Genomic DNA, 26,237 nt, shown 5'->3' on the forward strand with positions numbered 1-26,237 from the left:
GTTTGACAGTACTATAATTTATTAAATGATTTCCCTATTATCAGACATTTAGGAACCACACTACAATTTATGTCTTGACAATCCAACATGAAAAGACTGGTTTTTTTTTTTTGTCTTGAAAAAGGAAGTAACATCATCCCAAAAGAAGTTGGTATTTCCTCTTCTCAACCTCTGGTTCTCTCTCTTCACTGTCTCTGGTTTCATATTAACTTCATTTGAAGTCTTCTTCTTTTGCTATATTAAAGAATAGGAGTGAGAAAAGCAGCTACCACTTAGAGAAACTCTGACCAAAGGAGTGGCAATGGACGATTAATAAAATGATTATTGTAAAGATAAGCTTTGTTCTTGTTGTTTATAAATTGCAAGTCATGGCTGAATAATCATTTTTAAGAATATGTGTATATTTTTAGCCAGGGGTGGTGGCATGTGCCTGTAGTCCCAGCTACTCAGGAGGCCAAGGCAGGAGTATTGCTTGAGCCCAGGAGGTCAAGCCTGCAGTGAGTCATAATGGCGCCACTGCACTCCAGCCTGGGTGGCAGAGGAAGATCCTGTCGAAAAAAAAAAAAAAAAATATATATATATATATATATATATATACGTGTGTGTGTATACACATATATATTCCTTTTTAAAATATATATATATTCTTATTTTTAAGATGCTTTAGATGAGTCAGTGTTCTCCAGACAGATGGATCCAATAGGATACATAGAGATATGAGAGGGGATTTATGAAAGGAATTGGCTCACGTGATTATGGAAGCTGAGAAGTCCCATGACAGGCCATCTGGAAGCTGGAGACCTGGGGATGATGGTAGTGTGGCTTTGCCCAAGTCCGAAGCCTAAGAACTGGGGAAGCCAATGGTATAACTCTCAGTCCATGGCCAAAGACCTGAGAACTAGGGGCTGGTGGAGAAAGGTGCTGGTGTAAGTCCCAGAGTCCAAAGGCCAGGGAGCCTGGAGTCCTGCTGTCCAAGGGCAAGAGGAGAAGGCCGTCCCAGCTCCAGCAGAGAGCATGAGACTCTGCCTTCCCTCTGCCTTTCTGTTCTCTGTGGTCCACCAGCCGATTGAACGTTGCCTGCCCACACTGAGAGCAGATCTTCTCCGCTCAGTTCACCAACTCACAATCCAGTCTCCTCTGGAAACACCTCACCAACACATCCAAAATAATGCTTTACCACCTCTCTAGATATTTCTCAATTCATTCAAGTTGACACCTAAAATTAACCATCACACTTAGAAATCCCTGTTATGTTGGCTGGGCACGGTGGCTCACACCTGTGATCCCAGCACTTTGGGAGGCCGAGGGTGGGTGGGTCGCCTGAGGTCAGGAGTTTGAGACCAGCCTGGCCAACATGGTGAAACCTCGTCTCTACTAAAAATACAAATATTAGCTGGGCATAGTGGCGGGCTCCTGTAATCCCAGCTATTCAGGAGGCTGAGGCAGGAGAATCGCTTGAACCTGGCAAGTGGAGGTTGCAGTGAGCCCAGATTGTGTCACTGCACTCCAGCCTGGGTGACAGAGTGAGACTCCATCTCAAAAGAAAGAAAGGAAGAAAGGAAGGAAGGAAGGAAGGAAGGAAGGAAGGAAGGAAGGAAAGAAGAAAGAAAGAAAGAAGGAAAGAAAGAAAGAAAGAAAGAAAGAAAGAGAAAGAAAAGGAAAGGAAGGAAGGAAAAAAGAAAAGGAAATCCCTGTTATGTGAGTGATGAGTTATGAATTCCAGAGAAGGCTGTGATTAGGTATCTGTTTTGATTTATTTGGGATACCCATTGGTTTTCTTTTTCTTTTTCTTTTGAGACAGAGTTTTTCTCTTGTTACCCAGGCTGGAGTGCAATGGCGCAATCTCGGCTCACTGCAACCTCCGCCTCCTGGGTTCAAGTGATTCTCCTGCCTCAGCCTCCCGAGTAGCTGGGATTACAGGTGCCTACCACCACACCTGGCTAATTTTTTGTATTTTTAGTAGAGACGGGGTTTCACCATGTTGGCCAGACTGATCTCGAACTCCTGACCTCAGGTGATCTGACCCCGTCGGCCTCTCAAAGTGCTGGGATTACAGGCGTGAGCCGTCGCACCCGGCCTACCCATTGGTTTTATTGTGACCTTTTGTATTTTTGTAGTAGGCGTCAATGATTTGGAGTGGGATTGCTCCAGTGTGTGTGTGTGTGTGTGTGTGTGTGTGTGCGTGTGTGTTTACTTTGAGACAGAGTCTTACTCTGTCACCTAGGCTGGAGTGCAGTGGCACGATCATAGCTCACTGCATTCTCAAACTCCTGGGCTCAAGCAATCCTCCCTCCTTACTCCTAAATAGCTGGGACTACAGGCGTGTACCACCATGCCCAGCTAATTTTTTTTTTTTTTTTTGAGACAGAGTCTCACTCTGTTGCCCAGGCTGGAGTGCTGTGGCATGATCTCGGCTCACTGCAAGCTCCACCTCCCAGGTTCATGCCATTCTCCTGCCTCAGCCTCCCGAGTAGCTGGGACTACAGGTGCCTGCCACCAGGCCTGGCTAATTTTTTTGTATTTTTAGTAGAGACAGGGTTTCACTGTGTTAGCCAGGATGGCCTCAATCTCCTGACCTTGTGATCAACCTGTCTCAGCCTCCCAGAGTGTTGGGATTACAGGCGTGAGCCACGGTGCCCAGCACCTCCCCCCCTTTTTTTTTTTTGAGGTGGAGTTTTGCTCTCGTGTTCCAGGCTAGAGTGTAGTGCCGTGATCCCGACCTCAGGTGATCTGCCCGCCTCGGCCTCCCAAAGTGTTGGGATTACAGGCATGAGACACCGTGCCCAGCCTACCACTGCACCTTCTAATCTGGGGTTCATGTTACAAGTACAAAGGAAGATAAAGCAGTGAAAATTATGTCCCCTTTTTAGGAGTGGAATTTGGATAGAAGACTTCTGCTGAGATGTTTGTAAACAACAGGTCACCTGCTAATTGAATAGAAGGATCTAAGCATTCCTTTGGGGTGCTACCTATGAGCATTGAACATCTCCTTCTTTCCACAGGAGCCATGTGCAGCTTGAGTATCCAGGGGTCATCCAGACTATTTCTTCTTCATTCAAGTCTACACTCTTTTTAAACACCCATCTAGAGGTAGAGCCAGAGGGGAGTTACATTTGGGAGGAAAAAAGAGAGAAGCTAGGATTCATGGAGAGAACTGGCTCAAAAACTGCAATCCAGGTCAAGGTCATGGCTCCCAGCATAAACTGAAGAGCCAGGGACCCTCAGCATCAATGGCTTGGCTCTTAGCACCGCTTCGGGTCAGGCTTAGTGTTGATACGGTTCATCAATTTGTTTTCAGAGAGCTGCCCCAAAGTCAGCAGGGTCAGTCAGTTCTAACCAGCAGGCAATCAAATAGCCAGCAAAGGCACCCCAAGGAGGGGGAGGAAGGAAGAAAGTAGGACGCCCGACTTGATCATGCTAATCCTTTAAGAACCAATCCGGCAGAGCCCAGTGTTTCAATTTTCTGTGCATATTAGCACTCAGCCATTAACCGACCCAACACATTTTCTCCTCATTTGCAAAATAGTTCTATAGACAAAACTGAAAAGCCATCTCTTTGGTTTCCTTAAGTACTGGGATGGGAACTGTAACTCCCATCAGTTCATCAGCAGAAGGACATATCTTTTTTTCCAATCTGCAAGACAGGCAAGGAAAGAGGAGGATTGGTGAAATCATGGACTCAGAGCTCCCAGCCTGGGAGAGAGCTTTCCAGGGAACCCGAGGAGGGGTGGAAACAGACGTGCTATTCGGGTGGTGTTAAACTATATTTCGCTCCACCCGAGAGAGATGTGAATGCCAATTGCCTCATATAGATCACCAAACTAGCACAGATGAAACACAGAATAGTAACAAAACTTGCATGATCCAAACAGCTGCTGAAAGTCTCCTTCTGCCAAAAACACAGAGCATCTGGTAAATCCTGAACTTGTCCTAGCATTTTTGTCAGAAGGTAAAGGAAAAAAGGAAGGTGGGTCCAACCCTGGAGTCAAGTCTGGCAACCCAGGAGGCAGGTGTGGGTGATATGGAAGGGAGGGGTCTAGGCTGTTAAGCAAGTAAAGGAAGCAAGGAAGGGTTAAGTGTTTCACCTTAACCTTTGTTGATTTAAAAAAGCAAAAAGATATCAGAAAGTTTGGCTGGGCCCAGTGGCTCATGCCTGTAATCCCAGCACTTTGGGAGGCTGAGGCAGGAGGAGGGCTTGAGGCCAGGATTTCAAGACCAGCCTGGGCAACATGGCGAAACCCCATCTCTATGAAAAATACCAAAATTAGTCAGGTGTAGTGGTGCACACCTATAGTCCCAGCTACTTTGGAGGCTGAGATGGGAGGATTGCTTGAGTCTGAGAGGTGGAGGTTGCAAGCGAGCAGCACTGGAAGGTGGAGATTGCGCCACTGCACTCCAGCGGGGGTGAGAGAGCAAGATTCTGTCTAAAAAAGCAAACAAACAAAAAAGATATCAGAAAGTTTATCCAAAAGGTACGTGCATTTGATGATATAATGTCTATCATTTGCTTCAAAATTATCTAGTGGCAGCAGAAAAGGAGCTGAGGATAGCTAGGTGGGAGTATAGAGAAAACAGGATTGTCAGCCGGTATGGTGGTGCACACCTGTGGTCCCAGCTACTTGGGAGGCTGAGGCAAGAGCATCACTTGAGCCCAGGAGTTCGAGGCTGCAGTGCACTGTGATTGTGCTAGTCAGAAGCCACCGCACTCTAACTCAGGCAACATAGTGAGATCTGTCTCTAACAAAAAATAAGAAAGAAAGAAGGGAAAAGAAAAACAGGATTGTCTATGAGTTGATCATTGTTGAAACCAGTTGATAGATTCACAGGAGTCCATTATATTCCTGTCTTTATTTGTGTGTGTGTTTGACATTTCCCATAATGGCAAGTAAAATGCAGCAGGGTGCAGTGGCTCATGCCTGTAATTCCAGCACTTTGGGAAGCTGAGGTGGGAAGATCGCTTTAGCTCGGGAGTTTGAAACCAGCCTGGGCAACGTGGTGAAACCCCATCTCCATAAAAAATAAAAAATAAAAAAACATAAACATTAGCCAGGCGTGTTGGCACTCACCTGTAGTCCCAGCTACTCAGGAAGCTGAGGCAGGAGGATTGCTTGAGGCCAGCAGGCTGAGGTTGTAGTGAGCATTGCTTGCACCACTGTACTCCAGCCTGGGTGACAGAGCAGGACCCTGTCTCAAGAAACAAAAATAAAAACTAAATAAAATGAAACAAAACAAAATATTTTTTAGTGTAATACTCATTCTAAGGCAAAACAAAAATGCTAAAAGGAAGAATGACTTAAAGATATGACAAGCTTTCAAAAAAGAAACTGTCTATTGGTAGGGGCACAAGCAATCCCCTTTAGGGAGAAAGTGTGTGTGTATTTTGGGGAGCAGGGCAGGGAGGCAGCATTAAGAGCAGGTGACTCGGCTGGGTGTGGTTCACCTTCCCTAGGGCCCATATGGACATTTATGGGGACATTTTTGCTTGTTGTACTCATGGGTGGCAATGTTGGTTCTCAGTGAGTGGTGGGAACCAGGGATGTTAAAAGTCCTTTAATCCAAGGACATAGAACTGCCCCCGCTCTGGCCCCGATGCCAGCAATGCCCCAACTGAACAGTACAGATGTAAGAAAACCAAACTGCCAAGGCAGCCATGGGGGGAGCCCATCTGTTCACCTGATCTTGAAAGCAGATGCTCCATGCACAGGGAGGATGCACAGTAAAGGATGAATAATAGGCCAGGCATGGTGGCTCACACCTGTAATCCCAGCACTTTGGGAGGCCGAGGCAGGCAGGTCACTTGAGGTCAGGAGTTCGAGACGAGCCTGGCCAACATGGGGAAACCCTGTCTCTATTAAAATACAAAAATGAGCTGGGCGTGGTGGCAGGTGCCTGTAATCCCAGCTACTTGGGAGGCTGAGGCAGGAGAATCACTTGAACCCAGAAGGCAGAGGTTGCAGTGAGCCGGGATTGCATCACTGCACTCCAGCCTGGGTGACAGAGCAAGACTCCTTCTCAAAAAAAAAAAAAAAAAGATGAATAAGTGGATGGAGAGGCTGGGCACTGGGGTCCCTCATGCCTATAATCCCAGTGCTTTGGGAGGTCAAGGCAGGAGGATCCTCTGAGTCCAGAAGGTCGAGGCTGCAGTGAACTATGAGCATGCCACTGTATTCCAGCCTGGGCAACTGAGTGAGACCCCGTCTCAAAAAAAGAAAAAAGAAAAGAAAGAAAGAAAGAAAAAAGAAAAAGAAAAAAAAGTAGGTCAAGAAAGCTAAAGATGGGCTGAGTAGAGGCTTGTCAAGATTCAAGAGTCAAGTCATTGGCTGGGTGTGGGTGTGGTAGCTCACGCCTGTAATCCCAGCACTTTGGGAGGCCGAGGCAGGTGGGTCACCTGAGGTCAGGAGCTCAAGACCAGCCTGGCCAACATGGTGAAACCCTGTCTCTACTAAAAATATAAAAATTAGCCGGGCATGATGGTGGGCACCTGTAATCCCAGCTACTCAGGAGGCTAAGACAAGACAGGCGAATCGCTTGAACCTGGGAGATGGTGGTCACAGTGAGCCGAGATCACATCCCTGCACTCCAGCCTGGGTGGCTGAGCAAGACTCTGTCTCAAAAAAAAAAAAAAAAATGCCCGGTGCAGTGGCTCACACCTGTAACCCCAGCACTTCGGGAGGCCGAGGTGGGTGGATCACGAGGTCGGGAGATTGAGACCGTCCTGGCTAACATGGTGAAACCCCTTCTCTACCAAAAATACAAAAAGTAGCATTGGCGTGGTGGTGCGTGCCTGTAGTCCCAGCTACTCAGGAGGCTGAGGCAGGAGAATTGCTTGAACCCAGGAGGCAGAGGTTCCAGTGAGCTGAGATTGTGCTACTGTACTCCAGCCTGGGCAGCAAGAACAAAACTCCGTCTCAAAAAAAAAAAAAAAAAAATTGGAGGCCAGTCACGGTGGCTCACACCTGTAATCCCGGCAATTGGGAGGCTGAGGCAGGTGGATCACCTGAATTCAGGAGTTCAAAACCAGCCTGGCCAACATGGTGGAACCCCATCTCCTCAAAAATACAAAAATTAGCTGGGCATGATGACGGGTGCCTGTAACCTCAGCTACTTGGGAGTCTGAGGTGGGAGAATCGCTTGAACCTGGTAGGTGGAGGTTGCAGTGAGCTGAGGTCGTACCATTGCACTCCAGCCTGGGCAACAGAGCAGACTCCGTCTCAAAAAAAAGTAAATAAATAAAAATTAAAAGAGAATTGGAGAACAAAATGGTAAGAGGGTATATAGTCAGAAAGCACCACCAGGAACTTATGCCCATACTCCCCAACTAGGCTATGCTGGGACCACTTAATCCTGAAGATTCAACCCCCACCTCAGACTCTGGGAACAATCCTGTCTCTATTCAGGAAAATGTAACAAACCGCAGGGCAGAGGGTCTATCCTGGGTGAGGAAGCCTTACTGCTGGAAATGTGGCCTCTCTTCCTGTTGGTCAAGCTCTACCCTCAAGGAGCTTATAGTCTGGCTTGGAGAAGCAAGACACATGGAACAGCAGTTCCAACAACGTAAAAAGACATCATGAGGTTAAGTCCTAAATGAGTTTTACAGATGGTACCTAGTGTAAATCAAAAAAAGGGAGAACAGCTGTGGCTGAGAGTCAGCTTTGTGAAACACAGAGCGTGTGGCCATCACTTTATAAGAGGAGCACGTTTTGAATAAGCACGGAAAAAAGAGAATGTGCATTAGTGGAAGGCGCAAAACGGAGGGGAGGAAGTCAAATGAGCAAAGGCCCCTTCTTTTCTTTTCTTTTTTTTTTTTTTTTTTTTGAGATGGAGTCTCGCACTGTCGCCCAGGCTGGAGTGCAATGGCACGATCTCGGCTCACTGCAACCTCCACCTCCCGGTTCAAGCAATTCTCTGCCTTAGCCTTCTGAGTAGCTGGGATTACAGAAATTTGCCACCACGCCCGGCTAATTTTTGTATTTTGAGACGGGGTTTCACCATCTTGGCCAGGCTGGTCTTGAACTCCTAACCTCATGATCCACCCGCATTGGCCTCCCAAAGTGCTGAGATTACAGGCATGAGCCATCGCGCCCAGCCATCTTCTTTTCTTTTTTTTGAAACAGGTTCTCACTCACTGCAATCTCAACCTTCTGGATTTAAGCAATCCTCCCACCTTAGCCTCCTGGGTAGCTAGGACTACAGGCACGTGCCACCCTACCCATCTATTAATAATTTTTTAAATTTATTTTTTGTAGAGAAAGGGTCTCCCTATATTGCCCCCGGCTTAAGAGATCCTCCTGCCTCAGCTTCCCAAATTGCCATCCTCTTGCCTTGGCCTCTCAAAGTGCTGGGATTACAGGCATGAGCCACCATGCCCAGCTGTTTAACCATGTCTTGATTTAGTGCTTCAACTCTAACCAAGTGCCTTAGCTGACAGGTGCCCGGACTCTGCCTTCCTGTCTTTGCTTAGCACTCTGGTATTTCTGGGCCCTCAACTTCCATAGTTTACCCACTTCTGACTCACTGCTGTTCAAGCACTGGGTTTCCGTGTACTCTGGCCTCAGTTCCCCGCCCAGCTCTTTTGACCAAAGGCCACCAATGCCTTGGCCTAATACAAGGAACTGTCACCAGCCACCCTTGGGCAAACAACCCAGACTTGTTCCTAAGAAGGGGAATGAGAGCACCTATTTTATGTGGAGAAGGAACCAAATTCACAGGCTTGGGTTCTTTCAAGTAACCAAATCCAAGGGAAAAGTTTGTCTAAAATTTTCTCTTTTTCTCCCTATACTTTGATAAATTCCTTTTTATTTATTCATTTTTTTTCTTTTCTAAAAATTGTTACCAAACATAATAGAGATTCACTTAAATACATCATGAATGATAGACTAGAATATTTTTGAATCATATTTACCAAAACATTAGAAGTGAATCAGTAGTAGAGTGGTCTCTGGAGTCAACTTTAGAAGAATTGATCCATCAGCTCCACTAAGAGTCAATAAATCTGCAGGAGTCATGATAAGACCCATGATCAAGATAAACCTGCTGTGTAATTCATGTAAACATTGGGGTCAACATATTCACGGCGCCTAAAGTAAATCATTATGTTCGTTCCAAATGTGATTTTTAAAAACTACATATGATAGATATTTTTCTCTTTTAATTTTTTTATTTTTATTATTATTATTTTTGAGACAGAGTCTCCCTCTGTCACCTAGGCTGGAGTGCAGTGGTGCAATCTCGGCTCACTGCAAGCTCCCCCTCCCGGGTTGACACCATTCTCCTGCCTCAGCCTCCCGAGTAGCTGGGACTACAGGTGCCCGCCACCACGCCTGGCTAATTTTTTGTATTTTAGTAGAGACGGGGTTTCACTGTGGTCTCGATTTCCTGACCTCATGATCCGCCCGCCTCAGCCTCCCAAAGTGTTGGGATTACAGGCGTGAGCCACTGCGCCCAGTGTTTTTTTTGTTTGTTTGTTTGTTTTTTTGGAGACAGTCTTGCTCTGTTGCCCATATTGGAGTGCAGTGGTGAGATCTTGGCTCATTGCAACCTCCACCTCCCAGGTTCAAGCAATTCTCCTGCCTCAGCCTCCCAGATAGCTGGGATTACAGGCACATGCCACCATGCCCAGCTAATTTTTGTATTTTTAGTAGAGACAGGGTTTCACCATGTTGGCCAGGCTGGTCTTGAACTCCTGACCTCAAGTGATCTGCCCACCTTGGCCTCCCAAAATGCTGGGATTATAGGTGTGAGCCACTGTGCCTGGCTGTCATAGATCTTTTATACCTTAATTAAGTTATTGCAATTCACAGTCCAGTAATACAGGAAAAATGTTTTTATTCTACAAATTAGAAACTGTATTTCCTAGGGCAATGCCAAGGTAGATACAAATTGGGATGATGGTTGGCTACCTAATAAAAATGCATGAAGGCCAGGTGTGGTGGCTCATACCTATAACCCCAGCTCTTTGGGAGGCCGAGGCAAGAGGCCGAGGCGAGCGGATCACCTGAGGTAAGGAGTTCAAGACCAGCCTGACCAACATGGAGAAACCCCGTCTCTACTAAAAATACAAAATTAGCCAGGCATGGTGGTACATGCCTGTGATCCCAGAGACTCAGAAGGCTGAGACAAGAGAATCGGTTGAACCCAGGAGGTGAAGGTTGCAGAGAGCCGAGATTGTGCCATTGCACTCCAGCCTGGGCAACAAGAGTGAAACTCTGTCTCAAAATAATAATAATAATAATAATAATTAAAATGCAGCGGGGGTGCGGTGGCTCATGCCTGTAATCCCAGCACTTTGAGAGGCCGAGGCGGGTGGATCACGAGGTCAGGAGATCAAGACCATCCTGGCTAACATGGTGAAACCCCATCTCTACTAAAAATACAAAAAATTAGCCAGGCGTGGTGGCGGGCGCCTGTAATCCCAGCTACTTGGGAGGCTGAGGCAGGAGAATGGCATGAACCCGGGAGGCGGAGCTTGCAGTGAGCCGAGATCATGCCTCTGCACTCCAGCCTGGGTGACAGAGTGAGACTCTGTCTCAAAAAAAAAAAAAAAGAAGAAAATTAAAATGCATGAAAATACAGTGCAGGCAGAGGCAGATGAGGTGAGGGTGAGTAGAACATGAGGCTTGGATTCTTAGGTTTGTCCTTATCTGAAATCTTGTTGACATAGGCATGAATGTTCTGAATTTCTGAAGGGTGTGTGTCTGTCTGTCTGAGGCTTTTTATTGCTATGCCTGCTGGCACACATTTCTCTTAATGAAGAGCTTTTGATAAGCTGTAAGAACTTCACAACATACAGACACTTGCTAACAACAGCGTGATTTCCTCAGGAAAAGGAACCAGAGACACAAGGCAGTTGATGCTGTTCCTGTTCTGGGGTTCACTCTCAAGCACTTGAAGGGAAATGACTGGACAGTTCCTGTGAAGACAGGGTTTTCTTGAGAGTTTCTAGGAAGATCACAGGTTTTTTTGTTTTGTTTTGTTTTGTTTTGAGACGGAGTTTCGCTCTTGTCTCCCAGGCTGAAGTGCAATGGCGCAATCTTGGCTCACTGCAACTTCTGCCTCCCAGATTCAAGTCCTGCCTTAGCCTCCGGAGTAGCTGGGATTACAGGCGCCCGCCTTGGTTTACGCCTGTAATCCCAGCACTTTGGGAGGCTGAGGTGGGTGGATCACCCGAGGTCAAGAGTTTGAGACCAGCCTGGCCAACATGGTGAAACCCCATCTCTACTAAAAATACAAAAAGACCACAGTTTTGACACATCGTTTTAGCATACTAATTCTTGAGTTTCTAGAAAGGCTGTTCTCAGCTCTTTATTCTTTTTTAAAAAAATTTATTGTTGTTGTTGTTGAGACACATTCTCACTCTGTCACTCAGGCTGGAATGCAGTGGCGCAATCTCAGCTCGCTGTAGCCTCAACCTCCCAGGCTCAGATGATCCTCCCACCTCAGCCTGCCGAATAGGTGGGATTACAGGCGTGCCACCACACCTAGCTAACTAAAAAAAAAAAAAAAATTTTTTTTTTTTGTAGAGATGGAGTTTCACCATGTTGCCCAGGCTGGTCTTGAACTCCTGGGCTCAAGCTACCTGCTCACCTTGGCCTCCTAAAGTCCCGGGATTACAGGGATAAGCCACCCTGCCTGGCCAGCTCCTTATTCTGAGGTTTCAGTCTTTTGCTGCTCCACATTTTAATAGAGTCTAAATTGCTAAAACCGACATAAATTGATAAGGGGATTTCTTCTGAACACTAAGCTAGAAAGAATGTTGTTTTTCCCCCTACAATTCTGGTAGGGAGATAATGAATCTAGCGCGGTTTGTCCCACCATGGTTCTTCAAGTAGTCAGTCCAAAGTTTGTTGATTGATTGTTACGCTAAAGGCAGATCAAAGACAAGTATGAAAAATGAAGTATGAAGCTCAGGCTTATTCAAACCCCAAGCACATAGAGTTTCACTCATTTAAAGCAAATGTGCTTCTTTCTAAAATCTTATTTTGATTTTTTCAAATTTTTCACCTATGTCTAGGGAATATGTTGTCAAATCATGTTTTCACTATATATACACTTTGTTGATTTATATTTTTTTAAGAGCCTAGGAGGAGGCTTCCAGAAAACACCTGTCCATTCTGGTTTTGGTGAACCAGTTGACTATTGTTTGGTCACTATGCTAAAAGCAGATCAGAGATGAATATTAAAAATGAATTAGGAGGTCCAGGCTTATTCAAACCCCAAGCACATGGAATTTCACTCATCGAAAACCTCCTTTGGTCCAGAGATGTAGGATTACTTTTCTCACTGTAGGTGGCCTTCACGTTGGCCACCAGCTCCCAGGGGCAGGGGGCAGGGGGCAGGCTAGGAAGTGGCTGTGGACGTTTGGCCATGGGAAAGTGGAGTTCTGACTCTGGAGGCCCCAGCAAAACCAGGGAGGCCTACCTAGAGACGGGCAGAGGAGAAGCCACTGTGCCCTCTAGCCCAGAATTGTTTCTTCAGAAATTTTGAAGTCTCTTCTCTTCCTGTTCTTTTGTCCCATACTCACCAAAATGCCTCATACGTTCTATAGCTGAGGGAAGATTTCTTTCCTTTTTTTTTTTTTTTTTTTTTTTTTTGAGACGGAGTTTCACTCTTGTTGCCTAGGCTAGGGGGCAATAGCGTGATCTCGGCTCACCACAACCTCCACCTCCCGGGTTCAAGCAATTCTCCTGCCTCAGCCTCATGAGTAGCTGGGATAACAGGTGTGCACCACCACGTCCGGCTAATTTTGTATTTTTAGTAGAGACGGTGTCTCTCCACATTGGTCAGGCTGGTCTGGAACTCCCGACCTCAGGTGATCTGCCCGCCTCGGCCTCCCAAAGTGCTGGGATTACAGGCGTGAGCCACAGCGCCTGGCCAGATTTCTTTTCTTTACCCATTGCAAGGTTCATACATGAGAACCCCTATATACAAAAGAGAGATTAGCAAGAGAAAAGGAACCAGGCATGGTGACTCATGCCTGTGATCCTAGCGCTTTGGGAGGCCAAAGAAGGAGGATCAGGAGGGAGGGTCGCTTGAGGCCAGGAGTTTGAGACTAGCCTGGACAATATAATAAGACCACTATCTCTACAAAAAATTTAAAAAATCATTTAGGCATGGTGGCACACGCTTGTAATCCTAGCTATTTGAGGGCCTGCGGTGGGAGGATTGCTTGAGCCTAGGAGGTCAAGACTGCAGTGAGCTATGATTGCACCACTGCACTCCAGCCTGAGTGACAGAGTGAGACCCTGTCCCAAGAAAGAAAAAATATATATATATTTGCTTACCCAGGCGTCGTGGCACACACCTGTCATCCTAGCTACTTGGGAGACTGCGGCAGGAGAATTGCTTGAGCCCACGAGGTGGAGGTTGCAGTGAGCCAAGATCGCACCACTGCACTCCAGCCTGGGCGACAGAGTGAGACTTCATATCAAAAAGATTTGGCAGGCTAAGGCGGGCGGATCACTTGAGGTCAGGAGTTTGAGACCAGCCTGGCTAACATGGTGAAACCTCGTCTACCAAAAATACAAAAATTAGCTGGGCGTGGTGACACGTATCTGTAGTCCCAGCTACTCGGGAGGTTGAGGCACAAGAATCGCTCGAACCCGGGAGGCAGAGGTTGCAGTGAGCCAAGATCATGCCATTGCACTCCAGCCTGGGTGACACAGCGAGATTCTGTCTCAAAAAGAAAGAAAGAAAGAAAGAAAATAGAAAAAGGGAGAGAAAAGGCATACAAATTTAATTCATTGTAAGTTTTACATGACACGGGAGCCTTCAGCCTTTAAGACCCAAAGAAATGGTTAAACTTGTGCATTGTTACTTTTAGTTTAATGAAAAGTGGACAGTTGTAAAGAAATAGGACTGGAAGGGAAAAGGATGTGATCCAATGGGAATAAACTGAAGGGAACCCAGCAGGACCTGTTTGTTTAGATTCTTCTGTGTGCCTGTCTTCAGAGCTGTTCTCTCAAATACCAAGGTGCCATAGGTTAGGGTAGCATGTTCTGAACCCCATCAATTACCTCTTAAAGTGGTTGTTTTTTGAACTTTACATAACAGTAACTTCTTGAGAAGATGGTAATGTATTTACATATCTATTTGGGACACTCTTTTCTCAGAGCCTTTGAAACACTTGCAACTACCAGAGGAGTCCATTCTTTTTTTTTTTTTTTGAAACGGAGTCTCCCTCCCTCGCTCTCGCCTGGGCTGGAGCGCAGTGGCGTGACCTCGGCTCACTGCAACCCAGAGGTGTCAGTTCTTACAGGTTCCTTACACAGCATGAGTTTGAAGCTTAGGGTATTGATTGGCCCTGCCTGAAGCGTCAGTGAGAAACCGTGGGCTTTGAACCTCGGCAGGGCTGTGAACCAAGAGCGGATGCTGCAGTTCTTCCCCTCAAGGCCTTCAAAAAAGCGTCATGAGAAATAAAGCAACTGTGCAGCCAGGGGCAAAATGCCTCCCGCAACTCCAGGGGCTCCATTCACAGGAAGCCAGCGTGGACGCTCCTGTGCAGGCCTCTGGGAGCAACAAAGCTTTTTTCCAAGATATGGGGATGGACAATTTTCCTGAGGCGCAGACAGTAGGGAGCTTCCCGGGAGAAAGGCTGTTTCCTGTCTTGGGCGTGGAAGGGCATCCGCCCCCTGAGTATGAGAGGACGTGGCGGTCGGTAAACAGGGCTTAATTCTGTTCCTCATCCACCCAGAACCCTCCCTGAGGGCTTCCCCTGCACTTTGGAAACAGCCCAAGCTTTGAAATCAGGAAGTTTGAAGACTGGTTCTGCTACTTCCAGGCTGTGTGGCCTTGGGTAAGTTGCTTACCCTCTCTGCTTCAGGTTGCGCATTTGTGGAATCACTTAACTGTATATAACCGGCTGAGTTCCCGCACTGAATAAGAAGTCGGTCTTTCTTGGTAGATGCTGTGCCTGCGTTTGTGGGGTTGAAGGAAAGGAGGAAAATGAAAAGGGCCAAGATTGACCTGACTTGATTTACAGGAAAGAAGAGAGAGTTGCTGGAGGAAGAAGGACCCATCCACTGGAAAAGGATGAGAAAAAGGAGAGAGAGAGAAGTCAGAGGCTGGGTTGGGAGTGAATTTGGGAGATTGTGGAGGAAAAGAGGAGAGAGATTTGTGGGGTAGCTGTAGGACATGCGACTGTATTTAGAAGGGGAGAGAGTTGGGAGGCTTTGTGGGATTAAATTTCCCTTTAGCATTTGTAGAGGGCATTCCATTAAATACGCCAATGGTTTTATCAAACAGGTTGTTTAAAATCATTTTCCTCTGTCATCCAAGAATAAAATAAGAACAGAAATATCCAGAAGCCTGTTAGCAGTTCCCACCTTAGCTCCATTCTCACTCCCAGCTGCCAACTCCATGAGGTCAAGGTCTCTAACACAACTGGGTCCCTGGCGGCTCACAGCCGTGGCTGCTGGCACGGGAAAGATGCCGATCGTATGTGTCATTGAATTTATTGCTTTCTGTGGTTTCAAGCCTGCAAAAGTTAAGGGAGAGTTACAGCCTCCTTTGATGTTATTGTCATTGGTCATGGGCCCCATGAGGTGGGATGTGGAGGTAGCCACTCTCTGGGAATCTCTGAGATGAGCACACATAAACTTTCTAGAAGCATCTGTACAGAGCCCATTTATGCCATTCAAAGCTTCCTGAATCCAAAGGAAACCTCGTAAAAAGTCAGCTAAAACACTTGAGCATTTAGAAGCATTTCCTGATCTTTTGGTTCTAGCAAATAGCACAGTGGAAAAAACGAATACCTTGAAGTTGAAGGAAATGTCTTTATTTATACCCACAGATCCCCCGTGGGTATAGCCATGGTGAACTGACAAGGTTTAATATTTGGTGCAAGCATCTGAACACATATTGTTAATCTTCCTTTTTTCTGTCCTATAATATTCAGTTGCTTAGTGGTCCCTAAAGTGCAGGGGGGTAGTTTTATATAGGAATTATATTTGGAAATAGAGTCAGAGGAATTCATGAAGATTGAGTCATTGCTTTTTTTTTTTTTTTTTTTTTGAGACAGAGTCTTGCTCTGTTGCCAGGCTGGAGTGAAGTGGCGTGATCTCAGTGCACTGCAACCTTCGCCTCCCAGGTTCAAGCAATTCCCCTGCCTCATCCTCCCAAGTAGCTGGGACTACAGGCACGTGACACCATGCCCGGCTAATTTTTTGTATTTTAGTAGAGATGGGGTTTCACCTTGCTGGCCAAGAGGTCTCGATCTCCTGACCTCATGATCCACCCGTCTCAGCCTCCCAAAGTGCTGGGATTACAGGCGTGAGCCACAGTACCCGGTCCCATTGCTTTATTTTTTAGTGTTAGAGACTATTCCCAACAGGTTTCTTCACATGATTTTTCTGTATCCTCCTAAAACTGAGAGCTAAATCAAGAAGATAAGTAAACTTTGTTTCCCTCTTACCATCCAGCTTCTCACACCCATCTGGTTCTATCCTGCAGAATGCTGTCATTCACTTCTCCACCACCCCCACGTGCAGTGTATAGAACTGATGATATCATCCCTTTATTTCTGATGGGAGAAAATAAAGCACATCTGTCGGATCACTTAGGAAACAGAAATGCCCCTGATGGGGCTGGTGTGGCATTTAGATTAAGTCAGGCCTCCACTCCCAGACCTTTCCACGTGTTGTAGACAGAAGGACGGCAAACCAGACCTATGTGCTTCAGTTCTAGGGAACGCAAAGCACCTATTCCCACAGTCTTAAAGATTGACTGCAGGATGAACTGCAAGTACAGACATTCCCCAAAATTCCTCCCACCCTCCCTCCACTCTCAGGAGAGAACGGGCTGTTGTAAATGGGCACCCCTGGGGCCTTGAGATGTTTTCAAAGGAAACAGCCGAACTGGCATTCCTATCTATATTTAAGGGCCAATTTCCACACCACTAAAGAGAAATAATAGTATTTTTTTCCTTGAATAGAAAAAGTAATATAAGTGAGTGTGGAATGTTGAAAAACACATAAAAGAGACAAGAAAAATAAAATCACTCAGAATTCTAAAATTTTAGTATAAAACATTCTAGGCTGCTTATCTGCTTGTTAATGTTTATGGAATATATATGTGTGTATATATCTATATGATGAAAAATAAAATGACATTGTACATTTGCTTGAGAATCTGATTTTTTAAAATTAGCTATATAACGTAAATATACTTCCATTTCATTAAATGTTATTTCATATCAGCATTTGAAATGGCTATATAGTTGTTGGCTCTGTAGTGTTGCTTTATAGTGATCTATTTAAGCAGTCCCAATGGCTAGACATTAATTCCAATTTTCTGCTATTAAAAACAATACTTCAAGGAGCATCTTTGTGTACAAATCTTGGCAGACCTGTGAAATAAATTCTTTGGCATGAATCTGAAAATGTCGAAATGCCAGGTCACAGAGCATGCCAATTTTAAAGGTTTCTGACATGCAACTTTTTTTTTTTTTTTTTTTTTTGAGACGGAGTTTCGTTCTGGTTGCCCAGGCTGGAGTGCAATGGCGATCTTGGCTCACTGCAACCTCTGTCTGCTGGGTTCAGGTGATTCTCCTGCCTCAGCCTCCTGAGTAGCTGGGATTAGAGGCATGCCCCGCCACGCCTGGCTAATTTTATATTTTTAGTAGAGATGGGGTTTCTTCATATTGGTCAGGCTGGTCTTGAACTCCCGACCTCAGGAGATCCGACTGCCTCAGCCTCCAAAGTGCTAGGATTACAGGCGTGAGCCACCACACCCGGCCTATGACATGCAACTTTAAACATCAATTTTCAGTTTCCCTAGTCTTGCCAACTTTGCACCTTATCTTAAGAAAAAATACTCTGCCAGTTTGGTAAAAGAAAAATATTCTTTCCCTGTGGTTTTAGTATGTTTAGTACTATGATTGCTAATGAGGTTGAAGGGTTTTTAAAAATGTTTATTAACTATTTATATTTTTCTTTTTGTTTTGATTATTTATAGCCTTTCCCTAATTTTTTGGAGTATTTGTGTTTTACTTACTGATCTACCAGACCTTTTCAAATATCAAGGCTATTAACCCTTTGTTAATATAGTGGCAATTTTTTCCTGGCTTGCCATTTGCCTTGATTTTATTTACCATGTTTTTTGATGTCCAGAAATGTTTCTTTTTTTTTCTTTTAGACAGAGTTTTGCTCTTCTTGTTCAGGCTGGAGTGCAATGGCACGATCTTGGCTCACTGCAACCTCCGCCTCCTGGGTTCAAGCGATTCTCCTGCTTTAGCTTCCTGAGTAGCTGGGATTACAGGTATGTGCCACCATGCCCGGCTAATTTTGTATTTTCAGTAAAGATGGGGTTTCTCCATGTTGGCCAGGCTGGTCTCAAACTCCTGACCTCAGGTGATCCGCCCGCCTCAGCCTCCCAAAGTGCTGGGATTACAGGCGTCAGCCACTGTGCCCAGCCGAAGTGTTTCATTTTTATGCAGTAGAAACCATCAATCTTCTCCTTTATGTTTTCTGACTTTGCCTGTCCATGCTTAGGAAAGGTTTCTCTCTAAATCCTGCTGACTGTCGTCAGTAACTTATAATCATTGACTGCCTGTAACATCTCTTCTGTTGTTGGACAAGATGTCAATAGTAACTGAAGGCAAGGATCAGCTCTTAGGCTTACTTCTCCCTTAAGTGTCTCATATTTGGTGGATTGCAGTCCATTCATTAAAAACTTGTTTTAGGGCCAGGTGCGATGGTCATGCACCTCCCAGCACTGTGGGAGGCCGAGGTGGGTGGATAGCGTGAGGTCAGGAGTTCAAGACCAGCCTGGCCAACACGGTGAAACCCCATCTCTACTAAAAATACGAAAATTAGCCGGCTGTGGTAGCAGGCACCTATAATCCCAGCTACTTAGGAGGCTGAGGCACGAGAATAGCTTGAACCCAGGAGGCAGAGGTTGCAGTGAGCCAAGACCACACCATTGCACTCCAGCCTAAGCAACAAGAGCAAAACTCTTTCTCAAAACAAACAAACCAAACAAAAACCATGTTTTAGGCAGCATGCAGTGTCTCAGGCCTGTAATCCCAGCATTTTGGGAGGCCAAAGCGGGTGGATTACTTGAGGTCAGGAGTTCGAGACCAGCCTGGGCATCATGGTTAAACCCCATCTCTCCTGAAATACAAAAATTAGTCAGGCATGGTGGTAGGCGCTTGTAATCCCAGCTACTCAGGAGGCTGAGAGAGGAGAATTGCTTGAACCCAGGAGGTGGAGACTGCAATGAGCCAAGATTGTGCCACTGCACTCCAGCCTGGGAGACAGAGCAAGACTCCATCTCAAAAAAAAAAAAGTTTTAATTGAGCACCTACTATATTCCAGGATTAACTATTGATGAGCTGGATCCTGGTTCACAATCACTTCTTTGTGAATTCCACCAGCATATATTAAATAATTAATACACGTGAACAGTAATGGGACCAGGGCAGGAAAGGGGTCAGTAATTAATTTAAAAAATCCCTGTCCTTTGAAAAATCTATAGTTCAATATACTCTCTCTCTCTTTTTTTTTTTTTTGCAAAGATGTTTTTGCTGTGTTGCCTGGGCTGGTCTCAAACTCTTGGCCTCAAGTCATCCTCCCACCTCAGTCTCCTGAGTACGAGGGATTACAAGCATGAGCCACCACACCCAGCTTCTTTAAAAAGAAAAAAAAAAAATTTTATTGCCATATAAGCATTGTATATGTTTAAGGTCTACAACTTGACACTTGAGGGATTTAAGAGAGGTAAGATTTTAAAAGGTGAATAACTAAGGGAGAAGGGGTGAGTAGCTGGTAAGAGGGGGTGAGGAGGGGCTGTGGAAAGGAGCATCTGAAGTGAACCTTACAGGTAGAGCTGAGGGAGAGAGCATTTTTGGCTTCCTGTCCCTGTAGGATTATAAAAGATGTTACCAGCCAAATACCCTTGAAGCTTGAAATCAACCCACAATGTCCAAAGGAGGAGCTCAGTGAGGAGCTAAGGAAGAGGAATTAGCGCTTCTTTAACCTGACTTTTGCATTTATATTGTGCTTGTGATATTTTTTGTGTATAGATGATTTTCTTTCTTATGGAGTTAAATCTTCTTCTGTTTGTTTGTTTGAGATGGAGTCTTACTCTGTTGCCCAGGCTGGAGTGCAGTGGTGCAATCTCAGCTCACTGCAACCTCCAAACTCTCGGGTTCAAGAGATTCTCCTGCTTCAGCTCCCAAGTAGCTGAGACTACAGGTGCACACCACCATGCTCGGCTATTTTTTGTAGTTTTAGTAGAGATGAGGTTTCACCATGTTGGCCAGGCTGGTCTCGAACTCCTGACCTCAGGCTATCCACCAGCCTAGGCCTCCCAAAGTGCTGGGATTACAGGCATGAGCCACTGCGCCCGGTCACTTATGGAATTAAATCTTTTTGGATGGTGTGGTATATTGTATTTTCCAAGGGTGGCTGCATGAATATATATTCCATTCTAGATGCTTTTCTTAGAATGTGACCTTAGCAGGCCTCATTAAGAGGTAGAATTTGTGTTCCCTCCCCTTGAACCTGGGTGTTCCCCCCGCCTTGTAACGGCCTCAACCAATAGAATGTGGCAGAAGTGACATCCGAGGCTCAGTCCTAGAAAGCAACGTGGATCTGGGGGACTCTCTTGCTTTCTCTTGGGATGCTTCTTCTCTGAACCCAGCCACCATATTGTGAGGAAGTCCAGGCCATACGGAGAAGCTAGATGTGGATGTTCTGACCAAAAGCCCCAGCTAGATTCCCAGACAATCACCAGACAGGTAAGCAAGGAGGGCTTGGGGCTTGTGATGTAACTGACATCTTGAAACGATCATTGTGGCTTCTGGAGACTTAATTGTGGGGAAGGGAACTGCAGACCAGGAGTGGAAGCAGGGAGACCAGAGAGGACTATGTAGAGTGTCCAGGAGAGAGATGATGTGGTTTCGATTAAGGCTAAACCCGTGGAATACGTGAAAAGTGCTCCTATATGGGAAATGTTTTGAAGATGGAGGACATGGGACTTGCTGATGGACTGAGTGGAGGCTGAGGGAAAGAGAGAACTTACTGACAATGTGTAGATTTCTGGCCTGGGCAATTGGGTATCAGATAAGTGATGAAATCACTTACTGAGATGAGGATGCCTGAGAGATGAGCAGCTTAAGATCAGCTTGACCTGAGCAAGTTCTGTGAGAAGCTTCTTAAATCTCCCTGTCTCTACTAAAAATACAAAACTTGGGCCAGGCGCGGTGGCTTACGCCTATAATCCCTGCACTTTGGGAGGCCGAGGCGGGCAGATCACGAGGTCAGGAGATCAAGACCATCCTAGCTAACACGGTGAAACCCCGTCTCTACTGAAAATACAGAAAATTAGCCAGGCGCGGTGGCGGGCGCCTGTAGTCCCAGCTACTCGGGAGGCTGAGGCAGAAGAATGGCGTGAACCCAGGAGGCGGAGCTTGCAGTGAGCCAAGATCGCGCCACTGCACTCCAGCCTGGGCAACAGAGCAAGACTCTGTCTCAAAAAAAAAAAAAAAAATACAAAACGTAGCTGGGTGTGGTGACGCATGCCGGTAGTCCCAGCCAGTTGGGAGGGTGAGGCAGGAGAATTGCTTGAACCAGGGAGGCAGAGGTTGCAGTAAGCTGAGATTGCGCCACTGCTCTCCAGCTTGGTGACAGAGTGAGACTCTGTCTCAAAAAAAAAAAAAAATACCCCCAAACTTAGCTTAAACCAGCTATTTCATTTGCCCACCAGTTTGGTGGGCTGGTAATCCAGGGCAGGGCACAGAAGAAATGGTTAGTCTCTACTCCACAGTTTCTGGGACTTTAGTTTGCAAGACTCAAGGATTGGAGGCAACATGAGAGCTGGGACTGGAATCATCTGGAAGCATCTTTACCCACAGATCTGGCTGGTTATTCACTGGAACCTCAGCACAGGCTGTCAACTGGGATACTTACAGTGCCCTCTCCATGTGGGTTGGACTTCCTTCCAGTATGGCAGCCTTCGGGAGTTGGACTACTTACATGGCAGCTTTCCTAACCTAGCCTTGGAAGTCACATAGCATCATCTCTACCCCCTTCTGTTGGTGACAAGAGAGTCACAAGTCTGCCTAGATTGAAGACCCGTTCTCTCTGTGGAAGGAGTGTGAAGATCATATTGGAGGAGAGCTTATAGAATGGGAGATACTCTTGGGGTCAACTCTGGAAGACAGAATCTGTCACAGCTCATAGAGCCTTGTCATTGGATGAGATACTTAGGAAGCGACTGTAGACAGGAGAAGTCCTGGACTGGCCTGGGGACACTCAACATTTGGAGACTGAGAGGAGGAAGGGCCAGTGGGCGGAGGGAAACCTGGAGCAAAAGACATTTCTTGCAGTGACTGCTACTTCCTGCTGAAGTTCCTTAGGGAATGGGGTCAGGGTAGGTTCCTCTCTCCTTCCCCCATTGTGTGTATATGTGTCTGTGTGGTAAAATATACATAGCATGACATTTACCATCTTAGCAATTTTTTATTTTATTTTGTGAGACAGAGTCTCACTCTGTTGCCCAGGCTGGAGTGCAGTGGCGCAATCTCAGCTCACTGCAACCTCTGCCTCCTGGGTTCAAGCGATTCTCCTGCCTCAGCCTCCTGAATAGCTGGGACTAGCTAATTAGCCATCACACCTAGCTAATTTTTATATTTTTAGTAGAGACAGGGTTTCACCATGTTTGCCAGGCTGGTCTCGAATTCCTGACCTCAGGTGATCTGCCCACCTCAGCCTCCCAAAGTGCTGGGATTATAGGCGTGAGCCCCTGAGCCCGCCACCATCTTAGCAATTTTTAAGATACAGTTAGTTGAGTGGCATTAAGTACATTCACATTGTTGTGCAACCATCACTACCATCCATCTCCATAGCTCTTTTCATCTTGTAAAACTGAAATTGTATGTTAAACACTAACTCCCCCTTCCCTCCTCCCCCCAGCCCCTGGCAACCACCGCTCTATCTCTATGATTCTGATGACTCTAAGTACCTCATACAAGTGGAATCATAGTGTATTTGTCTTTCCATGACTGGCTTACTTCACTTAGCATAATGTCCTCAAGACAGGACAGGTCTTGCCTCAGCTGCAAGCTGGTGCCAGAACCAGTCATCCCTGGTTCTGGGACGTCCATGGGCATGGCCTGGGGGCTCACTTGAGCAAAATTCCATGGCCCCACGAAGACAACCAGAGTCCCCCATACCTCTCCATCCCGCACAGGCTCAGTCTTCCAAAACACTGGGGTGTGGGAGGGGGTTGCCTCAGTCCAGTCAAAACCCATTTTTTTAGAAAACCATTTATGCCGCTTCTTTAAGAGCTAAAGAATCCTCCAATTTACTCAACTCTAAAAAAAACCTTAACACCCAAACAGTAGCATCTGGACATAAATTTAACTGGATTTCAGAGTTTTCTCTAAGAATAGTTGGTGAATGTTGCTTTATGTCTTGGAGAATTTCCTAAACTAAGAGAGTCCTAAGATAAGGATGATTTCACTTCCAGGAAACAAAACTGCCATTTAGGTCCCTAAATGGCAGATCCCAGGTAACAGTACAAAACAAGTCTCTCTTTACAAAGCCCCTGCTATTGTAGTTAAAATAAACAGTCCATGTGTTAGAGTTGGAAATTCTATTGTTATATAGATATCTTGCTGAAATGGGTTCTGACCTCTACAAAGAGTTCTCAAGAATGAAACACGTGCTGTTCCTTTAATATTGTTTTTGCTCATGCAGATGACATCCTATTACACCCATGGATGCTTAACTACTAAGTTAAAACAACTACATGGCAATTTTGATCACTCCAGAGTCCCCTCACTGTTTTGTGGTTTTAGGTAATTCGCATATTGTGTACAAAAAGACTTGACCTGGAGCTGGCAGCAAGAAATGTGTAATTAGAAACACTTCCCGAGGAAATTAGGTGACAAGTGAAGGCTTGAGGATTTCCGAGGGAGCCTGGAGCTGCAGATATTCATTATGGGTACTTGAGAGGCACAGCTGCCCCTGCTGAAAACCATGTCAAATGCCGTCCGCTGGATGCCAGTGTGGAGGCCAGGCCAGAGCCAGAGATGTTGACTATGGCAACACGCTACTCCATTTTTAAACTTTTCATTGCCTAAAAGGAAATTGCTTAGGCTTTTTTTCTTTTTTTCCTTTTTCTCCCTACCAATTTCAGAGTTCGTACCAGCAGTGACTAGCCTCCAGGTCTAACATTTCCTGGGTAATTAGTGACTAGCTGGGTGAAGTGCTTTTGGCCTTACCTCCAGCCTTGGCAACTCTAGCCAGTTATTAATTGCTGCACCGGGAAACACTTTCCAATCAAGCTATTATTTAATCAAAATAAAAGAAAATGAACTATTATTGCTGTCAACAGCAATGAGCAACTCTCCGCAGGAGTCTAAATGGGAACTGTGGAGGTTTTCACTGGAAGAAGTGTTCCTCTGGGGGTCAGATAAGCAGGGCAACGTGAAGTTGCGTGGAGTACCCTTGGGAACTGGTTCTTGTGGGAGGAGAGAATGTTGAACCGGCAGGAAGACGCAGAAGAATTACACACACCCTGTCCTAGATCTCGGTCATTCATGGTCAGTTAACCTGTAACCTTGCTGTTAAGCCAGTGCCCCAGATGCTTCTGTGGGAGTGTCTGAAGGGGAAAAGACAGTCCATAGAAGCATTTGGGCCGCTTCTATAAGCAATAAATAGTAAAACCTGTAACCACCATAATAACCACACTTCCTGAGTACCCCCAATGTGCCAGGCAGGCACTGTGCCCCCAGGTTTATACTCAGATCTCAAGAGTTCCCCACTGTGGGGAGAGTACAGTCACGATCCCTCTTTCACAGGGACACTGAGACCGAGAGATATGAACTTGGCCAAGACCCACCACACCCTGGTGTGAATAGCAGAGCCAGGGCTTGACTTCTAGTCTCTGCATCGAGCAGTTCCTTTTTTTTTGTTTTAAGTGACAATATAAACATAACATAAAAGTGACCGTCTTAACCATTTTTAAGTGGATAGTTCTGTGGCAGTAAGTACACTGACATTGTATGCAATCATCACCACCAACCATCTCTAGAACTTTTTCATATCCCCAGCTGAAACTCTGTACCTATTAAACACTAACTCCCCATTCCCTCCTTCCCCAAGCCCCTGGCAACCACTATTCTGTCTCCAACAGTGTGATGATTCCATGGACCTCACATGAGTGAATCATACACTATTTGTCCTTTGGTGACTGGCTTGTTTCACTGCGTGTAACGTCCTCAGGGTTCATCCATGTTGTAGTATGAGTCAGAATTGCCTTCCTACTTAGGGCTGAATTGTATTCCATCGTTTGTATACACCACATTTTGTTTATCCATTCATCTATGGATGGACGTTTGGGTTGTGCCCATGTTTTGGCTGTTGTGAATCATGCTGCTGTGTTTACTTCTTCTTTTTTTTTTTTTTTTTTTTGAGATGGAGTTTTGCCCCTGTCATCCAGGCTGGAGTGCAGTGGCGCAATCTCGGCTCACTGCAAGCTCTGCCTTCTGGGCTCCAGCGATTCTCCTGACTCAGCCTCCCAAGTAGCTGGGATTACAGATGCCCACCACCACACCCAGCTAATTTTTTGTATTTTTAGTAGAGGCAGGATTTCATCATGTTGGCCAAGCTGATATTGAACTCCCGACTTCAGGTGATCCACCTGCCTCGGCCTCCCAAAGTGCTGGGATTACAGGCGTGAGCCACCGTGCCCAGCTGCTACGTTTAACTCTTAATCTCTAAGATTCGTTGCCCCTGGGAGTAGTTGCTCTTCAAGGATAACACATAGCTCAGGGACTGCCTGTCACACCCCAACCTGAGAATCAGCAGAGACTACCACGGGGCCCATCAGGCCACTAGGCAGGTGCCACTCACCTGGCAGGGAGAGAGGTGCCGGTGGCCACCGACCTCATAGGGTTCCACAGCTCCACACTGGCACGTTGCGGGAGGAATTTCAGTGTTCAATTCCAGGCTGCTTCTCTGAGTCTTAGGTTCTGGGATGAAAAAGCTCCTTCAAGTCCAAACTGCCCAGGTTAGACTTTACTGCTAGATTCCACACCTGGAATCCTGCTCCAGGACTGCAGTCTCATCCTCCAGCTCCTGCAGGCTTCTTCTAAGCTGGTGGGTCTCAGCAGGGATGGGGACGAATGGTACTCCACACCCAGGGGACACCACCCATAGGAAGCTTTGTGGACATGTGAGGGGCATATGTGGTTGTCATAATGGTTGGGGGACACTGTTAATATTTATGTGAGG

General features: G+C 46.0%; 1 long non-coding RNA gene across 1 annotated transcript; it reads right to left on the reverse strand.

Annotated features, from left to right (window-relative positions):
- Positions 1-26,117, reverse strand: LOC129051517 (uncharacterized). The gene is made up of 4 exons (XR_008515863.2): positions 25,857-26,117; positions 5,067-5,184; positions 750-848; positions 1-548 (listed from the first exon to the last, which is right to left on the reverse strand). It is a non-coding gene; the product is annotated as an uncharacterized LOC129051517 (long non-coding RNA).
- Positions 26,118-26,237: the final 120 nt, after the last annotated feature.

Source organism: Pongo abelii, chromosome 17 (assembly GCF_028885655.2).
Source record: "Pongo abelii isolate AG06213 chromosome 17, NHGRI_mPonAbe1-v2.0_pri, whole genome shotgun sequence".
In the NCBI taxonomy this organism is placed as follows: domain Eukaryota; kingdom Metazoa; phylum Chordata; class Mammalia; order Primates; family Hominidae; genus Pongo; species Pongo abelii.